Genomic DNA, 12,717 nt, shown 5'->3' with positions numbered 1-12,717 from the left:
TTTCATAAAGCCCCCTACCTTTTCTATCTGGAATATACAAATCAAATGAACCTGGGTTTTTCTAACAATAAAACACTATCCCCCTCAGTCCAAAATTAATAATGCACCTATTCTGATTATCAATAACAATTTTTTGATCATATGGCAGATCTGTTCCTCTTTTTGGTCATATTTTTCTCAATTAAAGATTCTAATGACCACTGAATCAAGACAAATTACCCTCATTATTTATGTCCACAAATCTCTGTGAGTCTGAGCTTCAGAATTATAATGGAAAACAGAAACCATGCCTTTGATTTTGAAAGCAGAAAGGTGGCACTTTATTGCACTTTATAAACACACAGAGAATCACTAAAAGGGAAGGGATTTGAAAAGTCCTCCATTCAAGCCCTCATCCTTCAGCAACCTGAACTATTTAACAATTCTTATAGTCAAGAAGTTCTTCTTTAAATCTAACCTAATTCAGTTGAAACCTATTCTTTCTCTGACTTTGGCAGAAACAAAACAGCTGGTCACCATACATAGCTTAATAACTCTCATAATTTTGAAGTCTGTTATTAAGTCATTTTTCAGTCTCCTCTTCTTGAAGCTAAATGATCCCAAGTCTTTCAACTTATCCTCATAGGTTCAATTTTACAAGCCTTTAATCATCATCAATGCTCTTCGCTAAACATTCTGAAGTTTTCCATGTTGCTCTTATGTTTTGAAAACCAGATCACCTTTGGGATTGCTTCTCATTGTCCACAAAAGCCAAGGCTTTACTACATGACACATAGTCCTAAGAGAATCTACTCATATAGATAACCTACTGCTTTGTTTGGGTTATTTTTAGTAGAAGCCCACTCCTATGGCTCTTTTTCTAGGAAAACATGTTCTTTGGGACCCAGAATTCTTATGGAGCCCCAGCTACAGACAAGCCATTCCCCCTCCATCTACTCCCACTCGATTTTTCTCACCAGAGCTCTTCAAGGTCTTTCTCAACCTGCTTTCCCTACCAATTTGGGTCTTGTGGTCCTCTGCTATAAAATAAGTATCTAGCTAATCTGATCTGATTCACTTATTTAAACCAAGTTGTTCACCAAAAATGGCTTAGAATGTGTTATCCTTTGCAGATAACATCTGTGAACATCCTGTCCTCGAAGCCTTAACTCGAAGAAGAATCTCAGGCACCTGGTAAGAATGATACGAGAGTGGTTTGGGGCCAGGAGGGATGAACATGAAGAGTCCTTTTGTGCTCCTCTAATTATACCACACCAGCCTTGGGTACAATTATAAACAGCAACTTTTGGGTGTGTGAGTCTAGTCTACTCTTTTTGCAACCTCTTCCCAATGATGTAGGCATTGCTAATGCCCTGTCACCTAGCAAAGTTAGGTATTAGATTCTGATACTGACTGTGTTCAAGGTTTGCACACAATGTACCTTTTGCCTTGATGTCTCTTCCCCCAACTCTTCCTCAAACTGGCTTCTTCTCACCCCTTAGGTCTGTGCTCCGATGTCATCTCCCCAGACAGGCCTTCCTTGGACCACTCTTCAGTAGGTTCCATTCTGTTCCCTCCCACTCCATTACTCTTTACTATGACATCAGTTCCCTTTACAGCACTTATCACAATTTGCAATTAGATGTGATTATAGATAAATGTTTGTTTACTTGTTTCTTGCCCTTTCTCTACAGAATGTAGGCTCCTCAAAGGGAGGATCGCGCCTGCCTGGCACCTGGCTAACAGTAAGCACTCAAAAGTAATTTTTTGAATGAAAAAATGCCGGAAATATTACGTTTTAAAACACACCTCTAATTGTCACAAAAAAGGCTCTGCTATTTTAAAGGGGGATGGTGTTTTCAGTGTTGGGACAGGGTCAGGGGAGGAATGGATCTTTCTCAGATCCATCTAGTCCCACATCATTCAGGTAACACAGGCCCTTCGCATCACAGAGGCAGTCGTTAACTGGAAACAGTTGTCGGTTCTATTGTCATGCTCCTTCTTCTTACAGCAATTATCCTCATTTCCAGTTATTCGCTCTCCTTTGAGCTTCAATGTGGTCATGCCATTCTGTAGCATTCCATCATTTTCCTGACGCTATTTCCCCAACTGCTGTTATCTTTCACAACAGTACCAGCATTACCTATCACAGAATATCTGGGAGGATACACATCACGATGTTAGTAGTGGTAATCTTGGGAGATGCAATTATGAGTGATCTCTATCTTCTTTTTTATTATTAGTTTTTATTTTCTAGCTTTTGTGCCATGTACTTGTATTTTCACTTGCACAATTTTTTAAAGTTAATTTTTTTTCAAGTACTAACTTTATTTCACTGGTATTCAAAGTAAGATTCTATTGAGGTTAAGTTATACAATGTACTATTTTCATCTCACAAAATTCAGTGTTTTCAGCTGTTAAACTAAAATGAATTCAATACTCATTCAACAAACATACCTATATCCATGAAGTGCATGCCCACTCTGTGCCAGGCCTTATACCTTTGACTTCTGTACTATTCAGCGATGCTACTGCAGCACCAAGCATGCTTCTTATGTAACACTGCTTCATCACACCAACCAAGAATGCCCTGGGCCTGACACTTACACAGACTTGACAAACGGCAACAGGATAAACAGGAAAATATCTGGAATCCTTGCCTGTCTCTATAAATCATCTGCTGACTTGCAGAGTAACACAGGACAAATGAGTTCTCAGGTGTCCATGCCTCAGTTTACTTACGTGTAAAAAGGATAATGCCTCCCTCAGAGGGATGTACAGCGAATCACTGAGGTAATGTCTAAGCATTTGGAACTCCTTGGCAGAAAGGCGCTACATAATTACTATTTGGTATTTAAGCTGCCCTTCATGTGTGCCAAGTACTTTATGATCATTCCTTAGGAGTTACTCCCAGCTACTTTGTGAAGTTGTCTTCATGTCTATTTCCATTTGAAAGATGAAGAAATGGAAGTAGAGAGAAGTTTAGTGATTTGCTTAAGGTAACAAAGACGGCAATGAGGTCTCAAAAGAAGAATTCCTGAGTCCTCCAATTCCCTTAGCCATAAGGGAATCCACCTCTTAAACATAAGCTACCCTTACAGATTAATTCCCTGTTCAGCTACTCTGAAACAGCCCTCATGGTAGAAAACACATTGTCACTTGTTTTTGTAGGCTGGAGTAAACAGTGAGGGGGTGAAACAGAAACCAAAGCTCTAGAGTTAGTAACCCAGACTTCACACTCACCCTTCTTTTTACACATCTATATTTCTCCTCACTTCCTGTACAACAACCTGCATTTGGTACCTTCATCATCTCCTTGAAGGGCCCATCTTTGCCTACGAATAATTTCCTGGGCCAATCCTAAAGAGGCATAAAGCCCTGATTAATCATCCTGAGTATCCCCTGCAACCAAAATACATGCTAGCATTTTTACGCAGGTTGTAGCTCATAAAATTTAACTCCAAGGAGATAAATGAGAAGATGAGAATGCATGTTGTGGAGGGTGCATATGCAGTCTGAGAATTCACAGAAAAAAGCAGAAAGCACCAGCTTGCTTCAGTGTCGTCTGATGTCTTCCCCACCAGCCAACTACTGCACAACCCCAGGAAGATACATACCCAGCCAGCACTGGAGTCACCCCGTCCACCTTGCCCAGAGCCAGTCCTACCCCAGTTCATGGTCTCCTGGCCCTCTTAAACCATGTCCCTCTAGTCCACACATTATTTTCTTCCCTCTTCTTAATTCATTGATTCATTTACCATACAAAAGACAGCTCTTATGGTTCTGAGTCCTGTACTCTCACCAAGACGACAGAAACATGTGGACACCAATATCTAAGGATTCCTGCTGTGGTTGTTCAAGGAGCAACAGCCACATGACCTCTGCAGAGCAAGTGTAATGATGGAGTTCTTTAACATAAATTTGGATAAAAAGTTCCAAAGCAACTCAGTGCCTGCCCACGGCAAAAGTGTAAAATAGGGTATTTAATTTCCTCCCCCTTTCTTTGCTTTCTCCTCTGCAGGAACATTCCCTCCCGCCTCCTCCCCACTAACTGACCCTAGACCTCTCCAGAGCTCTCCAGAGTGACAGGAGCTTAGAAACATTTCCCTTCCACCATCTTTCATGAATATTATCTGTCCTGTGTTCCATTTCCTTAAATACTACTCCAGCTAACCTGATAATAATGACCTGAAAGTCTCAATACAAAGGAATGACTGGAAGTGTGGATCTCAGGCACTCAGAGCAGACAGGCTTTCAGCACAATGCCTCTCACATCACCACATGTTGGCAGCAGCTAACACACACCACTGCTAACATTTTCAGGAATAAAAACTCTCTGAGAGTTTCACACCAACAGTGTCTCGTTGAAGGAATTACTGAAGGATCTACATCAAGAAAAAAGCAAACTCAACTTAGAAGGAAGAACTAAGGTGAAAGAAGGAATGATGAGCAAATGAATCAATAAACATAATGGATAAATACAAGTATAAACATTTTTTAAACACCGATAATGACTAATCCAGGAAATATAAAACAAGAATATACTAAAATATCAGATAACGACATTAGAAGAGAGGGGGTGAGACTGCAGTTTAAAGAATGCTAAAGTTCTTGTATGGACAGAGATCATGATTAATTTTAATAAGACAAATTTACATATTAAAATGGTAAAGATAATACTAAAATAAAAGAAGCACATTCAATGGTAACTTACAAACCAATAGAGTAGGAAAGCTAGCATGTATCGAGAACAACAAAAAAGGAATACTCTGAAAGGAAAACATTTGCAAAAGAGAGAGATATGGAAATACAGAAACCCAAAACTCTCACCTTTCAGTAACAAAATCTTGCACTCTTAAGAGTATATCAGAACTGAAAAGCATCAGGAATGCTCATTGCTACAGTCGACCTGCAGCAAAATTGTGATGCCTGAAATTGGCAACCGCTGGCCTCAAGGCCGGCAATGGTCCTGCCTGCTGCACACTGCCACTCACCGTTTACTTTCTGGTACCCAGGATTTCACTGACCACTCTCCCCCTATCTTCCAAAAGCTACTTCCCAAAAAAGGATTCTATATCACTTGTTTTTATCTTAAGAAGAATTTAAGTCCGAGTTACCTCTTCCAGGGGTGCGTGGGTTTAAGCCTTAATCCTAAATTTTAATGAAGGGTTTTGGTCTTCCAACAAATAGATTTTCACCACCAGTGCACAGTAGAAGAGAAATTCTGAGAACTGGAGCCCTTCCTTTGCTACTTACAAATACAGTCTTTTATTTTAACGGTTACATATGATCTTGAATTAATATTCTAGACCTAAATGGTTTTTATGCCTTTTCTTAATTTCCAAAAGTTACTTGAAAAAACAAGAGTAATTAATTATTTTTTATACCTGCCTAAATAAAAACTTTTGAGATGTTATGTGAAGGCCAAAGATGTTCTTTAGTTGACATCATAAGTGGATCCTATAAAAATGCTAGGTAGGGACAGGTATGAATGGGAAAAGCAATACAACAAATCTTTTTTTTTTTTTTTTCCCCTGCTATTTTTAAGTATATCCTATTCACTGGCCTAGTCTTCCTTGAAGAAATTGCCAGACACAAACAAAACAGAGGTGAACAGAGTATTTCAGTGATCTATCAGGAATTATTATCTTTCTTGAGAAGGAAAGTCATTTTTATTTAAAAAAAAAAAAAAAGAGAGAGAGACCAAAAAAAGGGGGGGAACCCCTTTCTCTCAAGTCCCTGTCAAGTCCCTAACACTATTTTCAGAATGAATGATTCCTGACTTACACTAAGATACAAACTACTGACACATTTGGATCAAGCATGTATGTGTTTTTAGAACACATATCACTTGAAAACTTGCCATGCTATATTTAGTTAGAAGTAAATATATCAACTGGAACATATGCATGTGGAAACTGTGCTCTTGCTGTGAAAGCTGCAGTGCCTTGTTAACACAAGTCCAATACAATGAGAACGCACATTCAGAGCCGGGAAGCCAGGGAAGAGTGCAAAGGAGGGACACGAGCATGTTTTAACGGTAGTGATAATTTGCCATGAAAGGATGTTAATGCCATAGCTCCTTGCTGCAGCATGCCATGTGCTGCTGAATTAAATTACTGCCATGCAGTCTGCGAGCGAAGGAATGTGTAAACAGGCCATATATCCTTGCATCAGTTCCACAGAATGTTGCACAACACAAAATGCCTCTCGATGTGTCATTTCCTTCTTGGCTATCTTCCCAGCTCCTGACAGCCAGTCAACAAAAAAAAAAGACTGAAAGATATTTAAAACTGGTCTTCTCAAGAGCACATTCCACCAACCACCAGACATAACCTCCACCAGCGCTTCTGACCCATCCCCCTGCCGCCCTCATCCTTCTTGAAGAAAGGGAAACAGAGAACAGTGGGTTTTTTTTTTACTGTTATTATTCTCTTAAGTTAAAGATTTTCAATGATGTTTTACATACTGGTAGCCAAGTGATTAATATCTATGACAATCAAATTGCTGCTTGTATTTGCCAACTTGTAAATATCAAAACATGGCATTTACCCATAAATTCTATTCCTTGGGCACTTCAGACACAGTAAAGAACCCAGGGGAAGTCTGAAAGTCAGGAAGTTCAGGGCTTCTCTACTAACGCTTTGCACTAAGGACTAAAACCCAGGCCTGTGGCATCTGAGGCATGGCACAAAGCCTATCAAGGCTTTTTCAAATCATCTTCACAGACTGCAAGAATGCGAATGCAAGAACTGTGTCCAGAAAAATCAAATAACCTTAAAAAATACATCTGCTGTCCCTCTATCCAACACATTTTACGTGTCCCCCCACTTTATTTCACATGTGACCAGTCTCTAAATAAGCATCTTCCTGGGCCGGGCACGGTGGCTCACACCTGTAATCCCAACATTTTGGGAGACCGAGGTGGGTGAATCACGAGGTCAGGAGTTTGAGACCAGCCTGGCCAACATGGTGAAACCCCGTCTCTGCTAAAAATACAAAAAATTAGCCAGGTGTGCTGGCACGCACCTGTAATCCCAGCTACTCAGGAGTCTGAGGTAGGAGAATCGCTTCAATCCAAGAAGCGGAGGTTGCAGTGAGCCGAGATCCCACCACTCTACTGCAGCCTTGGGGACAGAGCAAGACTCCATTTGAAATAAAATAAAATAAAATAAAATAAAATAAAATAAAATAAGTATCCTCTTTTGGTAAATAAGCAAAGATCACAGGCCAGTCTTTGGCATAAAAAGCTCATTCCTTCACCCAACTAAGATGAAAAGTAATGGAGGATAAAAGTGAGCTGCTGCTGACATCAGCTGGAATGAGGAAGAGAAAATGTCAACCCCTCCATTCTCTGCACCCTTCACCAGGCTGGAAAGCAGTCCCAGAACTAGGTGGAACAGCGTGACAGAAAAATGAGATAATATCTTGCCTAGACTGCCTGGTTTGTTAAGTCTGTTAACTCAAGTTTTTTAAGGTAAAACTTCTGCAATTGGACATGCCTCAAGAATACGGAGAAATAAAACTTCTCTGAACAATTACAGATTTGTTGATGAATTGGGCACAATTGAGAATGAGCAAACAGGAAAAGAAAATAGTTTAGCTGCAGGACCTAAGCCTAACAAGCTGAGTGAAGCATGATACTAAGGCAAGCCTAGAAATACCAACAGTACCCTGTACTTCCAGATAACCTCTCACTAACCTAAGTCTCAGACCCTTACTGAAGCCACACACAAAGCCAAGCAGAGAAATGTTGCAGCCATATACTCTGAGCCTGCAAGAAAGGAGCTAGATCACGGGAGGAAAAAAAGGAGAGCTTCTCCTTTCTCCCACCAGCTCACGATAGGTGGCTGGCTGATCAGTGGTGAATGCCAGTGCCCTGGCAGGAAGTACACAATTCACAGCTTTGTTCTCTCCTTGAGAGTAAATACGGTTTACTTACCTGAGACCCGACACACAAAAAGTTTTAGAAACCCACTCACATGTATCAGGCAGTAGGTTTGCAAGGGTACCAGCAAGCAAGAATTTCAAAGTTGGATGATATAAAGTATAAAACCTCTAATCTTGGCCGGGAGCACTGGCTCAAGCCTGTAATCCCAGCACTTTGGGAGGCCGAGGTGGGCAGACCACCTGAGGTCAGCAGGTCAATACCAGTCGGCCAACATGGCAAAATCCCATCTCTACTAAAAACACAAAAATTAGCCAGGCGTGGTGGCACACGTCTATAATCCTAGCTATTTGGGAAGCTGAGGCAGGAGAATTGCTTGAACCTGGGAGATGGAGGGTGCAGTGAGCCAGATCAAGATCATGCCATTCCATCTCGAAAAAATTTAAAAAATAAAAAAAATTAAAACCCTCTAATCTTAACCATCTGAGGATTCATAAGACATTTCTGCTACAGACTTGTCATGTTGCTGGGTAAGGCTCACACTTCTTTTTGTTCAAACATCTGATGTTCTTCTCACTTGAGTATTGATCTGCTAATATCAAGCACCACAAGCGAATACCCACCACTAATTCATCTGATGTTCACCAAATCTGTTCAATTCAGAATGACACTACCATTAGACTAGTAAATTTGGAGTCACTTTCTTTGAATGTCCCCTAGTTTGAAAAAGCCAAGAGTCCTTTCAGAAGATGGTACCCTGAAAACATTATTTCTCCTGTTGTGACAATGACAACTGCCAGCTAAGCACTTACGTAAGCTGATGACATTGGTGTCATGAACCACACCCCCCAACGTTCACACCATTGGTGGTTTTTCTCCCTTAAATCCAGGCTGCACCTGTGTCTTGCTTTAACCAATCAAATGTAGAGGAAGCAATTCCATGCCAGTTCTGAGCCTAATCCTTAAGAAGTTCCAACGCCCTTGGGTGCAGTGGCTCGCACCTATAATTCCAGCTGCTCAGGAGGCCAAAGCAGGAGGATCACTTGAGGCCAGGAGTTCAAGACCAGCCTGGGCAACATAGTGAGACCCCATCTCTACAGAAAATGTAAAAATTAGCCAGGTATAGAGGCACATACCTGTAGTCCCAGCTACTTAGGAGTCTGAGGTGGGAGGATCACTTGAGCCCATGAGTTTGAGGTTGGAGTGAGCTATGATCATGGCACTGTACTCCTGCCTGGATGACATGGCAAGACCTCATCTCAAAAAAAAAAAAAAAAAAAAAAACAGAAAAAAAAACCAAGGCCTGAGACCTCTCACTTTTGTACCTTAGGGAGCCCTGAGCTGCCACCATGTGAGAAATCAGACTCAGCAGGAAAGACCACAGGGAGAGGCCACATGGAGCGGAAGAGGATCCAGGATTATACAGACAGAGATGCGGTGGGGCCTGCTGTCCCATCATTCCAGCTGAGTCCAACCATCCAGCCATCCCACCAAGGCATCAGACACATAAATGAAGCATATGGGATGTTCCAGCACAAACCATTATCTGATTGCAGCTACATGATAGACCCCAAGTCTTATCAATAGAAAAACCATCCAGAGGAACCCCAATCAACCCAAAGAATCATAAGAAATAATAAACTGGATGTTATATTTGAGGGTAGTTTATTATTTAGCAATAGACAACTAAAAATGCAGCAAGAGAATTTATTCTATGTAAGGTTATTTACTTTTTCCATCCTTTGCACAACCAATAATACCTTTTTTCCATCAGTCCTCTTCCCTAACTCTGAACCACTTCTATAGAATATGATGTTGCTAACCAAGTTTTCACATTCCTGTAGAAATTATTTAAATCAGACTGGAAGTGGAACCAAGTCCACAGATGGAACAAGGGATTCTAATAGAAACTGATGTTTAAAAGAGCTAGATATCTAAATGCATTACTATTGCTGCTGCTGCTATACCACTTCTCTGGCTGACAGTTGTTCTTCAGAGCTAGCTTGCCAATAGAAGGTCAAAATGCCTTGCCTAAACACAAGACTTACAAATTTGGGATCTTAAGTATGATGTCATGTCTTAAAATGATAAGCTGGCAAAGAAAATAAATGGCATTTTGTAAAAATGTGCACCATTTTCATGTTTATGCTACTTAAGATGAAGGTTCTAATAAGTCATCGGCTATGTTCCTTTAAAGGGAAGTTTTATAACCGAGATGAATCACAACTGCAAAAGATCAAAGTTAAAAAACATCAATGATGCCATAGGGTACTTTTTAATCTTGTAATGAGTGATGATCATGTGCTCTTATGAAGTCAGTCCAACTGCCAACGCCAGATGTGTATATTAAGAAAAGAAGTTGTTTGTGATGTGACAGCACTGGTTCAGCTGCCAGAGACAGAAAACATAGAAGGATGAAACCTTTTGGATTTTTGAGTGAAAAGCAAGTCTTGGCAGATGTGTTGATAGGCAAGGCCTCAGAGTGGAGTACTAGTGCCACAGCATCTGCTCTTGGACTTTGCTGCAAACAAATTAAATTTATCATCAATTCTGCACAGCTTTCCCTGGGCAGCATGAATATCTGCTCAGGCATAATTTATAATACGAATTAGTGTCATTTACTAATGAGCAAAAGTTAGTGAAGCCATCTGCAGGGGGAAAAAAGTAATATACTAGAGAACAGAATCCATAGATGGTATCTGTTTCCTAGAAGCATACCATAAGAAAAACTCTACAGCAAACCTCTGACACTGAAGAAAATTGATGTAATAATACCTGACACTTAATGAACACTTACTACATGACAGTCACTGTGCTACCCATTTTACATACATTACATTTAACATTTTTGCGACTGATGAGGAAGGTATTATCATTCTCACATAAAAGATGAGAAAACCAAGGCAAAGAGAAGTTAGGTAACTTGCTTGCCTCCATACAGTTAATAAATGGTGGAGTTGGGATTTCGATCCAAGCAGTTTGACATAAAGACCCAACCAGTTAACCCAGAATTTGTCCTCATTCAAACAGCTGAGCTACCAGAAGCAGGCTTTTCAATATATATTCAGATCTTTAGAGGAAGGAGTAAAATTCCATCAACAGGAACTGATAATACAAAATTCTCAACTCCCTCAAGCCACTATAAGTGATAAACAGAAGTATACTACTTTTATGACTAATAACCACTAATTAAGGAATTATAATTTGGGGCAGAGGAGGCTAAACAATTGCCTATAAATTGTTCCGTTCCCCTCTCCACCCGCCCCAGGAAAGCCTTTTACTAAAGCCCTTCTCTGTTAAGGATCAATAAAATTAGCCACTTTGAATAAGCAAGGGTTGACAAACTACAACCTGGCTCACCAATTATTTTCATAAGTAAAATTTTAGTGGAATACAGGTTGAGTGTCCTTAATCTGAAAATCCGAAATGCTCCAAAATCTGAAAGTTTTGAGCACCAACATGATGCCACAAGTGGAAAATTCCACACATAAGTACGCAACATAAACTTTGTTTCTTCCATAAAATTATTTAAATATTGTATAAAATTATCTTCAAGTTATGTGCATAAGGTGTATATGAAGCATACATGAATTTCATGTATGGATTTGGGTTTCATCCCCAAGGTATCTCATTATATATACAAATATTCCAAAAATTTTTAAAAATTGGAATCCAAAACACTTCTGGTCCCAAGCATTTTGGATAAGGGACACTCAACCTGTATAGCCATGACCATGAATGTATGTATTTGCTTATGCTCCTTTGAGCTACAATGGCAGAGCTGAGTGGTTGTGACAGAGACCACCATATGGCCCACAGTGTCTAAAGAATTTTCTGTCTGGCACTCTACAAAAAATGTTTGCCAAGTTGTGTTCTAGAGGATCTCCCATTTAACATTACATGCACCAACTAATCAAAATCCTATTATAGTCACTGTTTAAGAAAATTGGAAATCTTGTGCATTTCCCATACCTAGGAGTGTCAAAATTAAAGAACAATATTGAGAAGAGGGCTATGCTACACATATTCAATGCCCAGGATGACCAAGAGCAGGGAGGAATCCAGCACAGAGTCCAGGTTATAGGATTCAGCAGTCGCTGAAAGCAGACCCATCCCTCTCTCCAGACACTGACTTCGTCAAGTCACCCCATAATGTCAGGAAAATGACCTTGCATTTTCACTGATATTTTCAGTTAATAAGAAATGTTATTCAGGTTTATCTAGGGCAGGTGGTCTACCATTTGCAGATCTGTATCTGCTTCCACCGCCCACCCTGGGCACCACACAAAGCCTGAACTCAGGTCCCATGGATACCACCTGGCCCCTCTATTCCTAACTCTCACTGCTTTCGGAGTACTTCTCTGCCATTACAAGGCAGTGAGTCTATTGACTAATTTGGCCAAAAACCTCTCTAAATAAGGTACTGCTATCCACACTTGAAACAGAAGTGACTTTTCCAAAGCTACCCTGCCTTCTCACTTATTGTCATATCGTTCAGAACAGGGAGCACCTATCCTTCCCTGTTTCCTCTCCCAACCATCAAATTTTGAGCATCAACTCTTGTGTATATGTACATATACACACACAAACATACACACACACACACACATAAACACACACGAATGGTTTTTCCAAGAACTGAGAAAAGCAGCTGAGATCAGCAGGAAACATCTTTAAGAGATAAGTATTCGTGGTGCTACGTGTTACAAACCAACTATCCTGCTATATGCATTACTAAAATGGACGTCCTGCCTTTTCAGGAATTCCGGGGCTAGTCTGACCAAAAGTTAGAAGACATCTTCCATCATAAGGCATCATCCCCAACTTATGGCCATCCAGAAAAGGCAGGC

The 12,717-nt window shown here is 40.3% G+C and overlaps 1 protein-coding gene across 4 annotated transcripts in view; it reads right to left on the bottom strand.

Annotated features, from left to right (window-relative positions):
* Window positions 1–12,717, bottom strand: part of RUNX2 (runt related transcription factor 2) — a 221,188-nt gene that overhangs the window by 99,307 nt on the left and 109,164 nt on the right. The gene's annotated exons all lie outside the window — the stretch shown is intronic.

This window comes from Theropithecus gelada, chromosome 4 (genome assembly GCF_003255815.1).
Source record: "Theropithecus gelada isolate Dixy chromosome 4, Tgel_1.0, whole genome shotgun sequence".
Taxonomy (NCBI): Eukaryota; Metazoa; Chordata; class Mammalia; order Primates; family Cercopithecidae; genus Theropithecus; species Theropithecus gelada.
This window is presented reverse-complemented; position numbering and strand designations above follow the sequence as displayed.